General features: G+C 42.7%; 1 protein-coding gene across 1 annotated transcript in view; it reads right to left on the bottom strand.

Annotated features, from left to right (window-relative positions):
* edil3a (EGF-like repeats and discoidin I-like domains 3a) overlaps window positions 1-23,953 on the bottom strand; it is a 467,410-nt gene that overhangs the window by 414,815 nt on the left and 28,642 nt on the right. The gene's annotated exons all lie outside the window — the stretch shown is intronic.

The raw sequence follows: 23,953 nt of genomic DNA, 5'->3' as shown, positions 1-23,953 counted from the left end.
AGAAAGAAATCGGAAGAATATTAAAAAGCAGCTGAAAATGCTGCGAGAGGCAGTTTATCTTTGAAAAATTGTATCCAAAGCAACAATAGTAAGGGAGGAGATAAGGATACAGGTATGTATTTGTAAGTCCTCACTGCTAGCTATGTGTACAAGCTTGTCTCACAGTGCCATACCTTTGGATTATAACTGAGAATCTGGTGCTAACATGGTCAATAATGCTTATTTTGGACAGAAAAATGTGTCTTAAACATTTAAATTGACCAACCATAGACGCTTTTTATTCCAATCAAAGCAAGAGGGCTAGTGGTAGTGCTATATGACATATTATTTTATAATACAATTATAACATTGTAGGCTACAGTATGAATAGTATATACAGTACAATTATATTACTATGTATTTTATATGTATACTATGTATATTATATGTACTTATGTATTTACAAATTATAGGCCTGTTTCTTTACTTCCAAAATTTTCTAAAATTCTGGAAAAACTTTTTGTTGCACGTCTCGACAGTTTTATTGATAAGAATGAGATATTGATTGATAGCCAGTATGGATTCAGAACTAACAGATCCACATCAATGGCTCTCATGCAGGTAGCAGAAGAGTTAACTAATTCAATTGATAATAAACAGTATGCAGTTGGAGTGTTTATTGATCTGAAAAAAGCTTTCGATACCATTGATCATGGCATTTTACTCAGAAAACTTGACAAGTATGGAATTAGAGGGGTAGGGCTCAGTTGGATAAAAAGTTACATAGCAAATAGGAAACAATGTGTGCAGATGGGGGAGACCAGATAATCCTGCAAAATGATAACATGTGGGGTACCACAAGGATCCATTTTAGGACCAAAATTATTTATATTGTATATTAATGATATCATTGATGTTTCTGATCAACTTAAATTTGTCATTTTGGCAGATGATACTAAAATGTTTTGTTCAGGTGCAGACCTTCAACAGTTGCTAACAAATATTACAGGTGAACTGGGGAAGCTGAAATGTTGGCTTGATACTAACAAACTCTCCTTAAATATAAGTAAGTCTACATTTATTTTGTTTGGTAATAAAAGTAATACATCCGGATACGCAAGTAGAGATATGCATAGATAATGTTCATCTTGAAAGAGTAAATGAATATACTTTTTTGGGTGTCGTGATAGACCAAAACCTCAGCTGGAAAACTCATATTAACTATGTAAAGAAAAAAACAGCGCATACCTTAGGTATCTTAAGAAAAACCAGACACATATTAAATTTGAGATCATTATACACAATTTATTGTACTCTTTTATTACCATATCTAATTTACTGTATAGAAACTTGGGGAAACACATACAAAACGTTAGGTTATGACTATAACCAAGTTCTGTTAGTTAGGGGCGATGCTTGGCATCGCCTTCTGCACTATCTCGCGTACGTGCACGCGTACTGAATAAACCACAAATGTACCTCTAATACCAGTATTAGTCTGACCACACCCCTCATCAGCTTACCTTCATAAGCAGGTGTGTGGTCACCTGCTCTCCTCCTTCCCAAGCTTTCACCACAAGGTGAGGACAAGGGCTGCAGCGGCGTCCGATGCCAAGCATCGCCCCTAACTAACAGAACTTGGTTATAGTCATAACCTAACGTTCTGTATCGTTAGTGGCTTAGCTTGGCATCGCCTTCTGCACAAGGGAGGCCAAGCGGAGCCACTTGGCTGACAAATACACCCCGCTGACAGCCCCCCAAAACCATCAGAACAGGGAGGGCCGAGCCCCCCCGACCCCCCCTAATGGAGGGTAGCCCCCCTATTAGGGACGTCACGGGAGGGCGACGGACCCGACCGTGCGAAGAGGCACTCAAGCAACTCAACGCACAGGGTGAGCAGACCGTGGCTTGACCCACGACTACACACACGCACAACCCGCATGCCACCCGGGAACGAACGGAGGAACAACCTCGTTACTGCCCCCAGAAATCACGGGGTCAAGGGCAAACCCAACCCCGTGGCAAGGCCGTAGCAGCGGAGCACGAAGGAAGACCCAGACCCACCAAAAGGACTGGACTCCCTGGAATGGGGGCCCGGAGAAGTCCATGATGCCAGCATCAAGACCCCACCAGGTGGGCACGTAGTGCCCCGCCCCCCACATCGCCAGCGTATTCGGACAAAGGCCCCTCAGTTACTGCACCTGGTATTCCCAGGCGGAACCAACCAGGCCAGTAAGCCGAGCGGGCCCCGTCCCCCCAATAGTACACCGCCTGGCACACTGACCCTGCAGAATAGGCAGTCAGCATGGCCGTAAGCACACAAAAAAGGTTAACCAACGGAAGCAGGCAGCGCACCGGGGAAAAACCAGGCAACAGGCTGTTAACCCTAGCCTGGAGACTGCGGACGAGACAGGCGCCAGAGGGGACAGCTGAACACAGCCGCCCCGGCGGAAGGAGCGTAAGCTGGCGGTGTTGCATGACCAAGCCTCCATTTAACAACCCCCACCCAGAGGGGTCGAGGCAGAGAAGGCTGACACGATTGGCAGACGTCATGAACGTGCAGGGGCACCCTCAACCGGTGAACCCGGGAGTTGACACTGCTCCAACACACCAGGGAATCAACCACCTCGGTGTTACCCAATGCGGTGGTTGTTCCTATAACCCCTCAAGAAAAAACTCCAAAACACACCTGCGGGTATACACCGGCTATACCGCAGTACAAGCGTTTCAGTTTCCAAAAAGGGTTAACCCAGGCCTACGGGTCGCAAACATCACTTCGGACCGGGCCTGGCGGTACGGGAAGCACAGGGTCACCAGAGGAGGTCAAAAAACCACCCCCACAGGCCCCTCTTCGCCATGCGTGAGAGAGGAGCGAAAAACAATGGAGAACCAGCCCCTAAGCACACCGTACCTGGTATTCCCCGGCGGTCTCCCAACCAAGTACTAACCAGGACCAACCTGTGTAGCGGCCGAGATCCGACGAGATCGAGCGCGTACAGAATGGCATGGCTGTAAGCCATGACGACAGTGCTGAGTAAAAACATACCCAACCAGGGTCTCCATAGCGCTTAACCCTGTGACACCCAGACCGACCTGGCATTTTTCCCCCTGAAAAAAGCCCAAGTCCCTCAGGGTACCAGAACAGCAGATCTGCATCCCCGGCGGACAACGGGTTCAACTGATCTGGACCAGCGTGACCAGAACCAGTCCCGTGCCCTAACCACGCCGACATGCCTACTCCAGGAGAAGGGCAGATATGCGTGTTGATCTTAACATGAAAAGAAGGCGCCACCCAGACGTCGGGACGAACCGCGCCTGGTGGCCCACCCCAAGGGCGTGAGACCCCACTACATATGTTCAGATCCATCCCGTCATCATCCCCCAGACATGAACGAGGATCCGTCGACAACCCACCCAGGTCATGGGATGTGGTCGCCGGAAGAGGAAAAACCCCCATCTCAGTTGCTTTATAAAAACGCTGTTTCAACCACAAGCAACTAAGGCGTGCCAGTCAATCGCCTGTTTACAGCGAGCTAGCACTATACGTGCGTCGGGACACACCCCCATCAATGAACAGGCTATTTAGACCTGTCATTGAATCCCCAAGGCGCCCAGGGGAACGACAAGAGGGGTGTGACACTCCCTAACTCCAACACTTCTGGAATAGAAAGAAGGAAGCATCAACAGTATGTATCCCAGTCTACACAGCCGGGGTAAAAAATGTTCACATTTTTACATCCCACCACCCTCCCATAGGAAAGAGACGGGGATCCCCAGAGAGACTTCCCACGCGAGCTGTACAGATTGAAAAGAATATATTGCACCTTGAGCCATGTAAAAAACTGGTTTTAGGGCCTCCGGGGAAGAGGCACCGAACCCATACACACTCAATAAACGAATTGAATCGAATATACATACAATAGAAAAGGACCCTTCTAGAGGGTCCACTCACTTTGACAATCTGAGGAGGAAGGCTCTGTACTCTGATGGAGGCTTCCTCACATGGATCACATGGAAGAAGGAGTCCGAACTCACAGAAGGCCTGAGTAGGCGCTTGGTGAGGAGGAGCCCTGACCACCCCCCCTGAAAACAGATCCATCACATGGACCTGAACAGCACACGGAAGTCCTACCAACAGAGACGCGCACGGTGACGTACTCTATGGCGGGGGAATTCCTGCGGTGCACACGCCCAATATACCAGGCCGTGGGACCAGGAACTCCCTCCCCCCCCCCCCCCCCCCCCCCCCCCGTAATGTGCCGAACCGCCACGTGACGGGAACCTTGAAGGACAGGGGGTGTACCCCTGACCGACAGAACAATGGGGAGAGGAAAGGTTACCAGTTCACCCCTTTACGACCCCACACCCATGATACGACGTAACGACAAAAAGAGAATATGACACAGTCATAGTCAGCTCTATGAAGCGTTTCACAGCTCCACACAGCGCACGAGCTAACCTGCTATCTGATTTTTACTAAGGAAAAACACAGAATAGAGAGGGCTCTAAGAACCCCGGTCCAACATACACATGTGCTTCTGTGGCCAGTACAACCCAGTTGTAGGTCACATGACACACACAACCCATCATCATCACAATGAGAGAATACATCATTCTTGATTAGTATCGACCACAGGCCTTGCTAAGCACACGACAGCAACCAAACCAATTTCCCTTTAGGAAATAAGTTTCTCCAGCAGATTTAGCACAACCTCAGCAATCAAGCTGAGAGTTACATCGTATCCCTACCACACAAAAGACACAATTAATGCACAACATGTCTGATAGGAGGTGATAAAGTCCCCAGGGAACCGGGGGGGGAAAAACACAATCCTCCTATTTTACCCTCAATACGGCCAGTTAAAACAGGAAAACCTGTTAATGTGTGAACTCACTGTCCATTGTCATTACAGTCTGAGAAAGAACATTCTTTTACTCACTCGTCACCAAGCATAGCTTCATAGGTTAGTTGCCTTAGTAGTGAGTACACGGTACACATAAACACCATGATGTTTCTCACACAACAACCAGATCAATACATCACGACCTGCACGGAGAAGCTACTGCCAGTGACAAAAACTCACACACAACCCGCAACGTATCTCAAATGCATTGCAACAACACACGTTTTGGGAAAAAACACCGTCATTCACAATACATTTAGCAAGGTAAAACCAGAAGACGTGTTATGAGGGTCTGGCCAACCCCGTACCTGCCCGGAACGCAGATCAGCGAAGTGCAGTCACACACCGTAGAACACAGCCCTCTTTGTTGACGCAATCCCCGTCTAGGCTCAGGCAGGGTTGACGAACATCCCCTGTCAAGGATGACGTCGTGGTCAAGAGTGTAAAACATGTTAAAAATCAAAGCACGTTCAACAGAATAGCATCAAGCTAACGGCTGCTCCAACCGTTCGGGTGCTATCGCTTCCGCTCGCGAGACGCCGATCTACGACGCACGCGATCAGGAGCGAGCTCCCGGCGGCGCGCGAGAAGCCAAGCTACCCCGCGCCAGGCCACCGACCGGCTAACCGTAAGCTATGAACATGTAAACAATGACATAACACTCACCCAGACAGGCCGCCGTTCTGAACCCTCCTCACTTTTTAAGAGAAAAGAGAAAACAAGACGTCAACACCGCTTCACAACGGTGACATTAACACGTCCGGCGGAATCAGCACAGTACCAACTGGCCTGTATAGCTGACTTTGAACATGAATCTGCCGCTATCGCACATTACATGCACATATCCCCTCGTGAAGGAATACTCTCATTTGGATATGAAAGATGGGGTCTTAACACGGTGACAGAGAGAATCCACTCGTCCAGAACACACAGGGATCACCAGTGTCAATGGTCGCGGCCCACTAGTTAAAACTATAATGGTCGCCAGACCAAGGCCTTCTGTCGCCTAGACGGCTAAACAAAGGACCCTAGCCTGGGGCCGGTTTCCATAAACTTTGTCTAGTAGCCCCCATAGCACTAACAGACAAGTGGAGCCCGCCAGCAAACACTACTCACCCAACCTGGAACGCACCGCTCCTCACAACAGCGGCATGTCCGACAGTTCAGCTGTGGCCTGACAGGTTTCACCCCAACAAACACAGCAAGGAACTGCAGTTGAGAAGCATGCAGCGGCGTGCTCCCAATACGAAAACCGGTGGAGGGTTTGTAGAATGATCATCATCTTCTAGACACTCCAGTACGAAGACAATATCGCCGTATTTTCTCGAAAATAGTGAGAGAGAAAATAAAGATATGATGTCAACGTATCCTTGTTTCCCAAGCTGTTCCTAATCCAATTTCTTCCATCATGGTGTCAAGTGTGGGGATCTACCGAGGCACCTCTTCCTTGTGGTGAAAGCGAGAAGGAGGAGAGCAGGTGACCACACACCTGCTTATGAAGGTAAGCTGATGAGGGGTGTGGTCAGACTAATACTGGTATTAGAGGTACATTTGTGGTTTATTCAGTACGCGTGCACGTACGCGAGATAGTGCAGAAGGCGATGCCAAGCTAAGCCACTAACGATACAGAACTAATCTGAATCCTATTATCATCTTACAGAAAAAGGCAATAAGGGTTGTGAACAATGTTAGTTATCTCCATCCTACAAACACACTGTTTTTTAACTAAGGGCATTACATTTCCTTGACTTAGTTGACCTTAAACACAGCAGAGATAGTTTTTAAAGCAAGAAGTTATCGACTTACAAATTTTGTTTAAAGAACGAGAGGTGACGTATCATTTAAGAAGAACACTCAATTTGAAACAGCCTAGAGCTCGAACCACTCTTAAAAGTATGTATGTGTCAGTTAAAGGAGTGAAACTCTGGAACAATATACCGGATGAAATAAAAAACAGCAGGAGTATTTTTATGTTTAAAAATATGTTTAAAAACAGGGTTCTAGAATTGTATAGTCAAATTTAACCTACAATCTGTTTTACCCTACCATGATACTGGGGTATTGCAGATTAAGTTTTGATTTTCCTATGTTGGCTTATGTTCTTTTCGGGAACGGTTTTTGTTGATTGTTGATTTTTTTTGTTCGTTTGTTTTATCTTGCAAACTTTTACTTTTTTTGTTCTTTTCTGGATCGGTTTTTGTTGATTTCTTTTGTTTGTTTGTTATATTTTGAAAACTTTAACTTTTTTGAATTTGTTTTTGAATTAGGGGTAGGTTGCTCTATAAGCCTTCCGCTTCAAACCTATCCTTTTCGTTTGTTTATTTGTAAAAAAATTTGATATTTTTTTTGTTTATGTTATTTTATTTGTATGTGTAAACATTCGAAATAAAATAATTCATTCATTCATTCATACTATTATAAAACAAATATTATTTGCTCCACATTAGATAAAGACAGTACAGACAATGAAGATGGAGATATTCAAGAGGGAAATGATGATATCAGGAAGAGAGATGGTGAAGAAGTGGAGGAAAGAGAAATGCAGATGATTCTATGGAGAGAAATGATGAAGAAGTGGAGGAAAGAGAAAATGCAGATGATTCTATGGAGAGAAATGATGAAGAAGTTGAGGAAAGAGAGAATGCAGATGATGCTATGGAGAGAAATGATGATGAAGACGGTCATGGAGATGCTAAAGAAAGCGAGGATGAAAATGATGATAGGGAGAGAAATGATTAAAACGACACAACAAATAACTTGAATGCTCTCCTGTTGCCATTAAAATATCCCACTGATCCAGCCAGTATTCATGTACAATATATTAAGTGTAATGGAGAGAATGGGGAAGATAGAGAGGGGGGAGGGAGAGATAGAGATAGAGGAGAGAAGGAGAGGACATGATGAGAAAAGGAGAGAAGAGGACATGAGGAGGACAGGAGGATAGAAGGGGAGTACAGGAGGAGAATGAGAGGACAGGAGGAGAGAACATGAGTATAGGAGGACAGAAGGAGAGGGCAGGAGGATAGAAGGAGAGGACATGAGGAGAGAAGGGGAGGAGAGAAGGAGAGTTAGGAGAGAGAAAGGAAGAAGCTCAACAGCACTAAAATTTACTTCAACTGTTAAACTGTTTTATATCCTGTAAAATGTATGTTGTAAATAGCTTTTAAAGAATAGGTTCACTATTTTTCAACCCAGACCATATTAAAATGCTGTTTCCCAAATATTTATATTCCTCACTGATATATTTAGCATTGAGAAATGTACTGTACCACTGCAGCAATGGTTTAGGGCAGGCCTTCAAACACCACCATAATCTACTTTTCAAACACCATGATAATTTACTTGTCAAACACCATGATACATCTACTTTTCAAACACCATGACAATGAGGTGAAATAAACATTTTAAAGGTGTATTGTTCCCTGTGTGTTTTTAATCATAGAGGTGTGGTTATACTATTAATCTGGATTGTCTATGTTATTCTAATGTTAATCTTAATCAAGGATGAAGACTATTTCACCATACATGACGCATCATAGCTTTTTACTCACTGATGGGGTCCCATGTTGTGCAGTAGGTGCCCTTTTTTTCTTTCCGCCCCTGCCCTTCAAACAGCCTGAGTCCGCCACTGGTCCCAACAAATATCTGTAAAACGTTAATATGTCCCAGTTTTCAACATTCACTACCACATTGTTCCGGTGTTAACCAATAGAAAAACATCAACAACGCACCACGCCTCTGCATTCAACACTGATCTGTCTGTATGTCAATCAATGTCATTGTCAAGGCTGTTGCTGTTTTAACCAATAGAAAAAGATCAACAATGCACCCTGCATCTGAATTCAACACTGATTTTTCTGTATGTGTGTCAATCAATGTCGTTGTGAGCTATGACACTTTGGCCCAAAGGCTGATGATCAGTCATCGCAAATGTCAGCACCACACAGCAGCCCATTGAAAGTGAACAGCTCCCCTAGCCCCCCCCCCCACACACACACACACACACACACACACACACACACACACACACACACACACACACACAACCGTCGTTATCATGGGCAACACATCGTGATAGTATTGTATCATGAGTTACTCTGTGACTCCCACCCATAGTGGAAATAATTGGTTTTGTGCAAAGCCGAGGTGAGAGATGTTTGTGTGCATGCGTAATGTATTCTACTTTGTTCTCCAATAGGCCAGGATCCATTTTGCCCAGAATTGCTAATCGTACAAACTTCATCAATTGAAATCTAATTTATGTCTTTATGTCTTTACTACTATGCACTCAAAACTGTAGCACCCAAGTTTCAATACTGTTTGACGAACATTGTTACTCAGCTGAAAGAGTTGTGCCCTTCCTGCTGACCTGTTGTACAGAACTTGTGGCTTTGGATAAAAGTGTCAGCTAAATGACTAAATGTAAATGTAAATGTCATTTAATTCTGTAACAAAATTAATCTGTAATACGCCAATTATCCATAAATGACACCTCCTTCCGACAAACAGCCGTCCTTGTATTCATTGAAGCACCAGAGAAAGAACAGAAGTTATCTTACAATAACATATTAAACTGGTATGCACAAATGTAATGGATAAACAAAATGACCAATTAAGCTAGTAACCTCAGGAAAAATCCTTTTTTATGTGTTATTATGTGTCCGGCCAGCGAAATCATCTGTATTTTTTTTTTTCATTTTGGTCCCCTTGGTAATTGTGTTTGACACCATTGATCTAAATGTAAAGCAGACAGTCCAGCCAGCACCCAGCACAGGGCTGATATGACCTCAAGGTGTTCACTGCCGATACTGTAGAGGCAGGGCCGCCTGGGAGAAATGCCAGGCCCTGTGCGAGATTATATATTATATAATCATACTTGTGATTGTGTTATCTGCGAGACATCGCCACCTCGCTGTCTGCAAACATCTCCACTCTATGTGTGTATACTCGAGTGGCCTCCAGCTCCAGCAAGGATTATCCGGCGCTGCAGCTGGACCCTAAACGCTACATTCAGCATGCAAAAGGATTCTCCTGAGCTACAGCTGGACCCTAGTCAGCAGCCCTCACTCATGCGATGTAAGCCAGGGACTCGAATACGCATGTTGTTGTTGTAGGACATTGATGCCAGGAGCTATCTGTAGCTACTGCTGGATGGCGTTGGGACAACGCCTCAATGAACTATTTAGTTTACTGCAACATTTCGTAGTGACTAGTGAGCTACCTAGCCAACGGAGGTATTATGCACTGGACTATTGCTGGAGGATTTGTTGATGTCTGGAGCTATCAGTAGCTAGCCGGCTGGATAACGTTACACAATGCCTCATGTATTAAACTAAGTGAATAGTTGACTGGGTAATTTTGTAACGGTAGCTAACGTTATCTCACGAAGGTCCCACACTGACTAGACTAACGTCACGGTGACTCGGAGGCAATAGCCTCTGTTTACATGCAGGCATACAGAAACAGGTGGGGAGGGGGTAGAAGCAGCAGCAGCAGTGCGCGGTGCGCTGCATGTCTGTGCTGAGACAGCGAGTGAGAACTCCGCTAAAGAATTGGATCATGATTTTCGGTTTTCACATGACTATTTGATTGCCCGCCACACGGCGGTCAGACCTCTCAGTGGGAGGCGCCAAACGTAAAAACTGAGCGCAAATGGCGGGTGGCGCTCTCTAGTTTCGGTCCCTGAGTGGATACAGTAGCTTTCCTGCCTCCCTACAGTAGCTTTCCTGCCTCCCTACAGTAGCTTTCCTGCCTCCCCACAGTAGCTGCCCTGCCTCCCTACAGTAGCTTTCCTGCCTCCCTACAGTAGTTTTCCTACAGTAGCTGCCCTGCCTCCCTACAGCTTTCCTGCCTCCCTACAGTAGCTTTCCTGCCTCCCTACAGTAGCTGCCCTGCCTCCCTACAGTAGCTTTCCTGCCTCCCTACAGTAGCTTTCCTGCCTCCCTACAGTAGCTGTCCTGCCTCCCTACCGTAGCTTCTACAGTAGCTTTCCTGCCTCCCTACAGTAGCTTTCCTGCCTCCCTACAGTAGCTGTCCTGCCTCCCTACCGTAGCTTCTACAGTAGCTTTCCTGCCTCCCTACAGTAGCTTTCCTGCCTCCCTACAGTAGCTTTGACTAAATAATGTCCTGTGGGAAGCCCTGCTATGCAGAGACAGTGAGAATAGGAACATGGTTTACTGATCTGTGATTTATCACACCCTCTCCCTAATGTGATAAGACTCCCGACAGTTTATCAGCCATGGTTGATAGAGGCTAATGTGATGCATGTTGGGCCAGGGCTAGCCTAATGAATCAGACTGCTAACAGCATTTGGACAGAGTCAGACATATGGATGAATTTGTGCTTCAAAACACAACAAAGAATGTGCGTCAGAGAGGGGGGAGACAGAGAGTGAGAGAGATGGAGAGAGGGGGGACTGAGAGAGACCACTAAATACTTATTCCCGACAAAGCAAATGTGTTTTTTTCTCTAGAATTTAGAGAATAACAATGATATTAAGAGTCTAAATACAGTATGCTATATTTACTTACAGGATCAAATACAAATTAAAGAGTATGGTACCATTATGGTATGGTATTATGGTGTCTCAAATAAAAGCCTGGATCTCTCTTCTGTTGAGATAAATAAAGGTTCTGGCCACTATTTGAAAATTTACAGTATAGGCACATCATTGTCTCCGTTGCTCTCATTCTCTGCTGCAGTGAGCATTAGAGCTGGGTCAGTTTCTTTGGTATTCAATGCCCTGATTAGATTATTATTGCACGCCGCTATCTTTCCACAGGAAAAACTCCAGGGACATTCTGGATGAATACACTTGACTGGGCAATGGTAATCGAACACACAGGTTGCCGTACCTTGCATGGTTTCATCCTCTGGAGCCTACATGTCATCATTGGTCCTCATTCTCGAACGGACATATGTAAAATGTACGAAGGAATTCCTTCGTAACTCGATTTATGTACTTATTCGGCATTCTCGAATGGCTTCGTATTGTAAATTATTTTTAGGATTTATGTAGGATTTACAAATTCAAAAAGGCAGTCGTAAGTCGGACAGACCGGTGTGTGTGCCCGTGTTTTCAAAACCTTTCTCTAGGACAAGTCATTGGGGATTGCCGATACTACAGATATCCATGGAATTAAATAATTATAATGATAATTAATATGACAATATTTGTATCATTAATAATTACATTTAGCATTTATAGTCCTGACTCAATGAGGCATTGTGAGCATTACACACACTGCAAACAAAATAAATAAGAACTAAACCGTGGATATAGCTACTGTATAGTGAAATATACTGTATTAATATGCCATATACTGTCTTCTTCTCCATGATATTATTTATTGTTGGTTTGATCTATTTCTATTGCTAAACGAAATAACGGCTTAGTGAGGCAGCCTCAGCGCACAGCACACACACACACACACATACTGTATATGTGCGAAATGAATCATTCCAGCAAAGTGGCTTCTATTATTCTAATTACTTGTTTTATTAGGTATTATAGTAGTAAGTCCTACTGTAGAACATGACATATTAGCATGACATCTCATTTAGTAATGTCAATTAGGGCTGCAACTAACGATTATTTTGGTAATCGACTAATCTGTCGATTATTTTTTCGATTAGTCGACTAATCTAACGATTATTTTTGTCACACCCTCAATCTCTGCTTCCTGTGGGCATGGCTCCTTCTCCAATGCATGTTTTACCTCACATGCTCAAGTCTGCACACCTGTGAATGTCACCCTGTTGTCCAGTCCCTCTGCCTTAACAGTTAACTTAACATAACATGATGATCCCATAGCAAATTAAAATAATGACTCATGAAACATTTGAATTTGGATCTTAAGCAACTTTAAATCAAAATGTATTTGAACAATACAACAATCACTCATAACAAGATAAATAAATTAAATAATACAAATTAAAGTGGAAGTGTTTAAATAACTAAAACAAATATATAGCAGACTTCTTAGCTTAACATCCCAGGGAATTAATGGGATAACTGGGGATGTTGTTTGCTCCTGACAAGAGTCTTAGGTCGCTTTCACACAGGGGCTGTTTGGTCCGGACTATCGGACCAGAATTCGATAGTCCGGTTTTTCGGGTTTGTGTGAATGTGCGTCGAACTCGGTCCGCGGACCAAACACACGAACTCTGGTCCGCCCAAAAATATAGGTCTCGGTTCGCTTCATCGGACCAAACGCAGACCAAATATAGGAAGTGCTTATTATTATTACCACTGCGCGCAGCATTCACTGCAAAACAAGCACACTGCATCTATCTATCTATCTATCTATCTATCTATCTATCTATCTATCTATCTATCTATCTATCTATCTATCTATCTATCTATCTATCTATCTATCTATCTATCTATCTATCTATCTATCTATATATCTAACTATATATCTAACTGTGCATCTTGGGTAGAAGGAAGAAAAAAAGCGGCTTATTATTAATTATTATTACCGAGGCGCGCGGCATTCACTGCAAAACAAGCACACTGTACACATATGGGCAGAAGACCAAATAAAACAGCTACTTCAGGGCTCTACAGTGCGACCAAATTGCTCGCATATGCCCCTAAAAATATGTGTGCGAACCGTAAAAATCAATTACGCGCACGCTGTGCGAGTACAGATTACAGCCTCTCTCGTCTTTTTTTTCCTCCTTTCCTTCCTTTAACGAAAAGAATCGTTAAAAAACTACAAGTCCCACATTGCACTCAAGCCAACGGTCCAATCACAGTAGAGTGACATGACTGGTTTCATGAGAAAGAAAGCAAATGACCAATCGGAAGCTCTCATTTGGCTTGTTTACTTCCTGAAACGCCACCATTGCGATATGCGAGAGTTTCCCGAGACATGTAACTTCTAGTCTTACCAATAGCAATATATTTTAGAACACCTAGATTTAGCGATAGCAATAGTAATATAACGTTAATGCAACTAAACGAATGCCTTGCTTTGTTAATCATAACGTTGATGCAGTAGCGTATGCCGTTGTGTTGACTGTAACAGACATGATAACAACATAACACTGTGTACACATTCCAATTGCGATAATCGATTCTAACATTTTCAAATCGATGCAGTTGAATTTTCCCCTTAGGATCGATGCATTGTTACACCCCTACACCAAAGTAACTGGCCCACTGTGTATGTGTGTACAGCTAACTTGGCTAGCGTTATGAACAGCAGAGGTGGGCAATAGGGTCCAGCTGCAGCGCCGGACGGCCGGAGTGCAAGCGGTGTGACGTAATTGGCAGACTCGACTGTCAATCAATGGTCTACCTGACACGCAAACTCATAAACAATGTTTCTGTACTGGAGGTGTACAGTATTTCAATAGGCAACCATGAAAGGATTATTTCTCTAGAAGAGCAACACAGCCAAAACATAGGCATTGTATGCATAAAAGGGGCAAAAGCTAAAGTTAAGTGACTGTTACTTTTGTAGCAGTAGTTTGATTTGATAGGGACAGCACATGTTAATGAACATCAAGTACAAAATACAAAATGTAAACATGCAGGGTTGTAGCAAGAGCTAATTTACACACATGCACGCACAGTACAAATATACATTTATTTTAGAAAAAAAAACTCTTTTACTTGAAATATTTTCACTGTGCTCCTAAATATTTTTGGGTGCTCCTAAATTTCTTTGTGTGCTCCTAACTTTTTTCATTTAGGAGCACCTGTGCCCCTAGTGAAAAAGGTTAGCGTAGAGCCCTGTACTTGTGGGCACTCATAAAAACAACGTGGTGTACAAGTTGTTTAGCGAGAGGATGGTGGTAATGGGCTTCAATAGAACAATGGATCAATGCCATGTCAAAATAAAAAACTCCGCCTCCGCTGATCTGGAGTCAGACAGGGCTCGCCATATCTATGGGGCTCGCAGTCCACACACACAGACACACACCTGTGCGCGCGCGCACACACGGGCTCGCAGCCACACACACACATTTCCACTCTCTATTGTCCAATAGACGAGCGCCATTTTCGACTGCGTGACATTGTTCATAAAGTTTTGGTGCGCCTGACAAATTGCTGTGTGAATGCAGACAAACCAAATGAAGAATGCAACAATGTTGCAACTTCACCACCAGAACCGCACCGAGTCCACCAAAACTATATGTGAAAGCACCCTCAAAGTCTGGGGTGATGGTAGACAAAGCAACTCTGAGGTCATGCTCAATGTCCAATCTGTTCCTCTGCTTTGTCTTCAGCTGGACCAGAGCTGAGAAGCCACTTTCACAAAGATAGGTAGTGCAACAAAAAAAATAAATAAATAAAAAAATTATATATATAAAAAAAAATCTTTATTTTTTCGGACTAATCGACGCAAAAATTCTGCGTCGACGAGTTTTTATGATCGACGTCGTCGATTATGTCGACTAATCGTTGCAGCCCTAATGTCAATACTGAACGACTGCGTGATTGGCTCTTGACAAGCTTGCGCACTGAGGCTGCCTCACTAAGACGTTTCTCTGCGCATTTATTTATTTATGGACGATTTATTTATCCACTCTGGTTGGATGGTGTATTGTACCTGTGCTCTATAATAACAATACATTTATTCATTTTGAGATCAGTTGCAAATAAACGCGCATTTCAGTTTAAGAATGAGAGGAAGAGGATTTCCGTAAATCTGTTGGTACGAAATTATTATATTATATAATTACTAGTGCTGGCAGGCGATACAAAAAATGTATCTAATTAATTACAGGATTTGTAATTAATTAATCTAATTAATCGCATTTTAATCGCATTTACCATTTTAGGCCTGATATTTTATATATATATTTTTTTTTTATCCACTTCTTCTCCTTCTTTTTCTGTTTTTCTCCCATCCCAATTTAGTCGTATCAATTCTCCCCTCCCCTGTCTTGATCGTTGCTCGCATGTGCCCCCCACTGGTTGGTCGTAGGGAGGGTTGAAGAATCTATCGCATGTCCCCTCCGATGTAAAGTACTTGAGTAATTGTACTTCGTTACAATACTTAAGTACTGTTTTGGGGGATTTGTACTTTACTCGAGTATTATTAGGTTTGTATACTTTGTACTTTTACTCCATTACATTTCAGAGAAAAAAAACATACTTTTTACTCATTACATTTAAAATGCAGACCTACAAAGTACAAAGTACAAATCTCACAGGTCCAACCATTTTAATTAATATATTTTAATTGTTTATCGAGCCGAACTAACGTTAACGTTATTAATCCTGCGACCGCAGGTAAACAGCCAATCAAATCCCCATCAAAGGAAAATGAACCCGCCCATACCCATGCTGATTGGTCCTTGTGCAACACTAGAAAGCGGGGATCTTTGATTAAACACCTGCTATCAGAAGAATAGACAGTCAGATCCGCATTATGCTGTGGTTAATATTGTGATATTATTCAGGGTACTCCAGTATTCCGTCTTTAATATTGTGATATTATTCAGGGTACTCCAGTATTCTGTCTTTAATATTGTGATATTATTCAGGGTACTCCAGTATTCTGCCTTTAATATTGTGATATTATTCAGGATAATCCAGTATGCTGTGGTTAATATTGTGATATTATTCAGGATACACCATTCTGTTTTTAATATTGTGATATTATTCATGCTGTGATGTGAATGCCGTCCATGTTAGTTTACCTTCAATGGAGAAGTGCATTAAATAATTGTAATGCAAAAAAAGTGTCCTCTGTTCTTTCATTTCAGCATTGTCTATCGCAGAACACATTCCATTGTGGGCAGAGTGTATGCTTGGTTTCATTCCAGCCTTGCCTAAACACCAGCTGATGATTTCACTAATTGGCTCACCTCTTCAACTAACTCACCTGGTGCAATGTATAGTTAAAATGAAAACTTGGCCCACGATGGAATGAGTTTGAGACCCCTGGGCCCTCATGCATCAATGTGGACGTAGAACTTGACCTACTTCCACACGTAAGCACGGAATGTAGAACTAGCGCACGTACAGGGAAGTCGGCATTCATCACAAGTGCGTACGCAGGCTCTATGGTCCTCCGTGTTGATGAATACCACTTTGTTCTACCGTCAATGCTCGTGCATGATTATCCATATATGGTCATGAAAATGAGGAAACACCCCCCATGGGATGTGAAATAATGGACGGACCCGAGCGGAACCCTGAGAAACTCCACAGAGAATTCACTGCTGTCGAACCAAGAAGACACTATCGCGTATTGTGGGATAAATAAAAGGCGGATTTGTAAACGGTGATGTCAGATATCAACGGCTCCCTAAGACCATTGCTGCAATTCTGCCTGGACAGCTCAAAATACTAATAAAGACCGTTCGTTGACCACTGTTTGGCGTTGGTTGTGTGTCATTATAACCGTGCTTGTAATATATGAATGCCTTTATTTGTGTTCGATTGGCTATATGATTTTTAGATGCATCTATTTTGTTGTCGGCTAATAAAGACCGCGCTGGAATATGACTGCCTTTTCCCGTGTTGTTTGATTAATACCCCAGGGATTAAAGTTCTCCTCAATTTTATTCCAAATCGCGATGGATCTCCCGTAAATTTTCTACCTGCTGCATATGATTTCTAGAGGCATACTACAATCTATTTTGATGTCAGTATTGGGTAGCCTATATATAAACAATATAATACGAGAGCATATACAAGAACAATGAATCTCACTGCATGTATGATAGCCTGCCTTTCAATACATGAACTTGAATCCCATCATATACATAGTCTGTCCACTATAGTGTCATTGCAATGCGTTTTCTATTCTTTCTTATACAGTAAAAAGGGGGAAGAACACTATATTAATATGACTTGTATTCTGCTTACAGCTTCGAAGTTCCACTTGTTTCGTTTAACGTAAAGCCTTTTAAATATAATCAAAACGTTCCCGTGTTTCTGCGGTCTGCGCAGAATAATAACGAGTTGAGCTTTATGATTTATGATGAATTGAAAATGGGGGACCCTGATGTAAACAAGACGAAAGTTGGTCTGCATCCCCAATTAACAATTGTATGTACTGAGCTGTACTGTACTGTACCCATTCTGCAATCTGTTAATAAACTTTTCAATCAATCAATCAATCAAGCTACGCGGAGCGCAGTCAGTCAGTAGCCTACACCCCGTATATTCCGATAACGCTATATAAACCATGCTGCATTCATTCTGAGAGAAAGATCTATTATTCCAAATGCTATTTATAGGGTTTTGACCATAATTACACTACTGTTGCTATTCTACAATGAACTATAATGAACTACGGTTCGTACAGAACATGCCGGTGTTATTATGCACAGAAGCTCATTTCCTTGTTGTAATAATATATTCTACCACTGGGAGCTAGGTACGCCAGGTCTGACCTGTGCGTAGATGTAAGCACGAAGTCAAGTTCAAGTTGAAGTTGATGAATCCCACTCTTTGCTTAGAAATGATCGTACGCACAGGGTAAGCACAGATCTGTGCGTAGAACACGTTGATGCATGAGGGCCCTGGTCTATCCCTTTCAATTTTTTTTTTTTTTTTTTTTACTTTTACTTTTTAGTACTTAAGTACATTTAAAAGTAGGACTTTTTTACTTTTACTCAAGTGTGTTTTTAGCCAGATACTTTGACTTTTACTTGAGTCAGATTTTGAGATGGTACCCATACTTTCACTTAAGTATAATTTCTGGGTACTTTTTACACCCCTGCCTCCGATACATGCAGAGTCAGCCAGCCACTTCTTTTCACCTGCCAGCGTGGACTCTCATTGGCGAGGTGTAACGTGTGGGAGGCTCACACTACCCTCGACATCTCCTGTCCTTGCTGTGCAGGCGCCCTGACCGACCTGTAGGAGTCGCTGTTTACAACGACCAGATTACCACCCATCGACTCCCCTCCCGCTGACTCTGCCAATTGAGTCAGTATGACGGCCGGCCCAAGCCGGAGGCAACGCTGACAGCCGGATTCGATATCGGTGTCTCACGCGTTGGTGACGAGCGCTTAGACCGCTGCGCCACCCAGCTGCCTGATATTTTATATTCTATAATCATATTTCAAATTGCATGTGTCCGGATGGCAGAATTCAGTACTGTATCTACAAAACCTTCTGTTTAATCATCTTCCGTTTATTCATTTGCTTAGATTTTTCAGGTCTGGTAAATTTTAGCATGGTGTTATTCAGTCAAAAAAAATGTAATTCATATTCTCATTTGGTTCATTAGAATTGACTCAAGCCTAGTAACTAGGGATGTCCCGATCACGTTTTTTTTACTCCCGATCCCGATCATGTGATTTTGAGTATCTACCGATACCGATATTTCCCGATCCGATCAAAAAAAGAAAAAGAAAAAAAATCAACAAACATGACCATGTTCACGTCTTAAACTCATACTGAGGCCTTAGTTTTGGTTTTAAATTGCATATCATCATTCATTTATTTATTGTCACACAGAGCAGAAGAATTTTGCCAAAACAAACCAATAGAATCCAGCTGCAGAACGGCAGACCAGCCACACTCTCAGACCCAAACGCATTTCCTTTGATTTAATTATACATCAAATGTCAAGGATTGCAATGCCTCGCTTGAATGAAGTTAACTTTTCACCTGGATAACGTCAACATTCAGGGTGATTGTAATGTGAGAAATTGGGATAAAACATTTTATTTGGGTCTGAGAGTGTGGCTGGTCAGCCGTTCTGCAGCTGGATACTATTGGTTTGTTTTGGCAAAATTCTTCTGCTCTGTGTGACAATAAATAAATGAATGATGATATGCAATTTAAAACCAAAACTAAGGCCTCAGTATGAGTTTAAGACGTGAACATGGTCATGTTTGTTGAATAAATAAAAAAAAGTCAAAAGAATTTAAAAAATTAAAAAATTCAGATTTTTTTTTTTTTATTTGTTTTGTTGATCCCGAGCTTCGGAAAATCACGTGATCGGCCCCGATCCCGATCACGTGATCGGATCGGGACATCCCTACTAGTAACAGACACAGTATTTCTGACACTGGGAATACATTCCCTGAGATCCATAGATTCAGATACCAAGAACATGCAAATGTTGTGTAATTAATTAATCTAATTAACGCGATAAACTGACAGCCCTAATAATTACAAAAGATATTTACAAAGGCACTTATGAACACGTTCGAGAATGAGAACCCTTGTTTCCAAACAGTAAAATGGTTCCAGAATCAATCCTCTGAATGGCCTACGTCTCTGAATTTCTGGTTGTAAAGTTGAAGCTGTGATTATTGTAGAGGTCACAAATAGATCATTTTACACAGCAGCACACTCAATTGTATAGTTTATTTTCCTTCTTTGACTATTTGCTGCCCTTATTTTTCAATGTGTCCCAGAGACTTGGATAAAGAATAAATGCAATGAAAAACACGCCACGCCCTGTCAATGATGACTGGACAAAGATAGAGATGATAATGCTAGACAATGTGCAGCCTGATCTGAAGTTCCAGCTGTGTCGGGGGGGTTAGGCAGATCCACTCCTATACCTTTGCGTCTCCGTGGCCCACGGCACGGTCAAACACAATCTGGGTAATGGATCTTATCTCCATTTAACGCGGTGGCATCAGGAGTGACAGTATGCTGTCACCGCTAATGCTGGCAGACCAGACACCACCCTAAGAGCCTGACAAATCCTGTTTGCATCTATCAAGTGTCCCTGGTGATGAATCGGAAGGCACTAAAACTTTAGGGTCTTGTTGTTTTTGTTTATTTCCCCCGGGTTTGGCAGCGGATGAGCGAGAATAAGTGATGCGACGTTGTCCTTGTTAAGAGCGGCGGCTTGAAAAAGACATTGAACTATTTCAACGGATATAGTCATAGAAAGAGTCAATAACATTAATATTTGAATCCTGCTGCTGTTGACTGTTGTATGTCCGATGATTTATAATTTATCGGGAGGATCATCAAACACTATAATACAGGGGCGCCCTCGTGGCGCATACCATAGTGCCTCGCGCACCTACGCGGCCGATCCGGGTTCGATCCCAGCTCCCGTTGTTATTTGTCACATGTCCTCCCCACCTCTCCTCTCGTTTGCCCTCTCCTCTGTCGGTCTTGCGTGACCAATAAAGCTGTAAAAATGCAAAAAAATTATTTAAAAAACACTATAATACTATAGATGTTGGATGGACGCACACACTCACTTTAAACAAACACACTGTAGCACCCACTCCACACACTTTATAGCACACACCCACTTTAAACAAACACACTGTAGCACCCACTCCCCACACTTTATATTTATGGATGAAGGATTGCACTACAACTCGTACACCTTACTGTAAATTGTACCTAAAATTGTACCTCATCCCATTTCTGCTTTGCACTAGATAGTACTGTACATTAGTACACTGCATAGTATTGTGTATTGTATATTATATGGTAACTCAGAACATTGTACATATGTCTATACCGAACACTGTGACCTCATTTTCTTCTTCTAAATTCATGCTATATTATGTTATTATGTTATTTGATACTATCTTGTCTAGCACAGTCTCTGGAGCGTAACAGTAAGAAGCATTTTGTATGAAAGTATTCTGTACTTCTGTATGACAACTATTAAAGAACTTGAACTTGGGTACATGAAACCATATGTTGTGTGTGTCCTCTCAGCTGGTGGTAGACTAGAATGGAATGGAATAGAAACAGGAAAACTAGGATAATAATAAATATAATTATTATTATTATTATATTTAATACTAGATGCTAGATTGCCCACTAGGCATCTTGTACTTCCACTCTCTTGGTGGAACTCAAGTCTCATCACACATATTCCTCCCACATAACATCACTCTCGCATTGTGTGTTTCATAACAGCCCTGAAGCCTTAACATTAATGAGGGGTGTTGTTGAGAGGATCTTTAACGCCAACGTGAAGTCACTCCTACTCTATTGCACTGAGACCTGGAGGACCACTGTCACCACAACCAATAAACTACAAGTTTTCTTAAACACCTGTCTGCCCCGAATCCTCCAGATTCACCATCACCAACAAAGACCTGTGGCAACGAACACAACAACAGCCAGAAGAGAAAGAGATTCTCCAACGGTGTTGGAGATGGATAGGCCATACACTCCGTAAACCATCCCTGAGCATCACAAGACAATCTCTCAGGTGGAACCCCGAAGGGAAAAGAAAGAGAGGCCGACCACGAACACCTGGCGCAGAGACTTGGAAGATGATGCCAAGAAGATGGGACACACCTGGGGCCAGCTGGAGAGGTTGGCTCAGGATTGGGATGCTTGGAGAACCCTTGTTGACGGCCTATGCTCCAAACAGGGTAAAAGGCGTAGTAAGTAAAGTAAGTTGTTGAGTAGGTGAAGTGACTCGCACAATACCAACAGCTATGAACAATACAAATCTGTAAGCGGTGTTGGAGAGGAGTTGGGGGCGACAGTGGATTAGGAGGTAGAGCAGTCGTCTGGTAATCCGGAGGGTCCCGGTTTGATTCCCGCTCCTTCCAGGCAAAGTGTCCTTGAGCAAGACACTTAACCCCTAACTGCTCCCGATGAGCAAATGGACACTTTGCATGATTGCCTCCGCCATCTGTGTGTGAATGGGTAAAATGTGAGGAACAAATTGTAAAGCCCTTTGGATAAAAGCGCTAAATAAATGCACCATTTACCATTTACCATGTAACTACATGTAGTTCAACTAGTTTAACTACATTGAAATATCGGTAATGTTTTCAGTAGTTAGTTACCTACTTTGGGTCATGTAGTTTAAGTAGTTAATTGCAAACTACATATTGACCCTAGAAATGTTGCGTTTTTGAGAATCCTTGGGGGCACCCAAGTGGCGACCCATGTAACGCACTGCGTAGCGAAGCGGCCGACCCGGGTTCGATTCCCGGACCCGGCGCCCTTTGCTGAATGTCTTCCCCCCGCTCTGTCTCCCGTTCTTCCTCTCTCTCTCTCTCTACCGGAGTGCCCGGTAGTAGGCCTACAAACAAATAAAAATCTACCAAAAACATAATAAAAAAAATTATAAAAAAACACACCCTTGGGTCCGCCAAGTGACGACTGGCATGCCCTGGTCCCTAAATTAAACACACCCACACTTCAGTTCAGTTGTTGCTCCATGTAAATATATGAGAGTAGTTTGGTAAACTACAGTGTTTAGTAGTAGTTTCCCCGATGCTGTCTGTATGTGAGGAAAAAAGACACACTACACCTTTTTTGCCCTTGACAACCTCTCATTTGACAGTGAAAAACACACGTCTCTCGCCGAGATCTTATAATTAGGGAGGCACCATTGGTGGGTTCTCTCAGTGAAAGAGAAAATTGCAGTACACGCCTTAATGCGAGCTAAAGTGGATACAATTGCTCCCCGTAAGTGGAATATTCCCGAACCCTTTTTTCCAGTCTTGTCAGCATAGAAGTAGTGTGGGGGTAATGACCTACACTAACCACTGGCTGTCATGTTGACATGTGGCTTTAGAGGAAGAACCGCATTCTAGAATAAAACTTGTTTTAATTTTTTCCATCTCGCCACTCATCTGGCTTCCATTGTAGATGTATTACATGCTACTTTAACCTCATTTAAGAGAATAATAATGCTTTTTTTTTTAAATGGCACCACAAAACAAACGATCCTCTCGGGCTCGTTTTCTCTTTCAAAAATGAGTGCCTGAATCAATAAAGGAACGACAGAATTGGTTGACATTTACAATACCATGGTGGATACACATGACTGCTTTTCTGGGGGAAAGTCCAGTCAAATAGAGCATCAAATAGCTATTTCAAATTCAGAGAGAAACAACAGGCTTACCTAAAGATAAACAAACAGCTACGATTGACGGGAAGTCAATGTCATCTTGATGCTCCATTATACCATTATAGCTCATTCAATATAAACATGTATCCTCCTGTTCGTTATCATACTCCTGATCCTGAATGATGCACTGGACAATCAATATGTTTTTTAAAACCTGCGTTCAAGTGTCAATTCAGTGTCAGTATATAACACAAGTGCTTAGGTAGTGTATTGATTGTGCACTATAGGAGATGACCTCAAGAATACACAGATTCCATATTATGTTAATAAACTGCAATCATTGAT

This window comes from Notolepis coatsorum (genome assembly GCF_963971535.1).
Source record: "Notolepis coatsorum genome assembly, chromosome: 1".
Lineage (NCBI taxonomy): Eukaryota > Metazoa > Chordata > Actinopteri > Aulopiformes > Paralepididae > Notolepis > Notolepis coatsorum.
The sequence above is the reverse complement of the archived record's forward strand: the minus strand, read 5'-3'. Positions and strand labels throughout refer to the sequence as shown.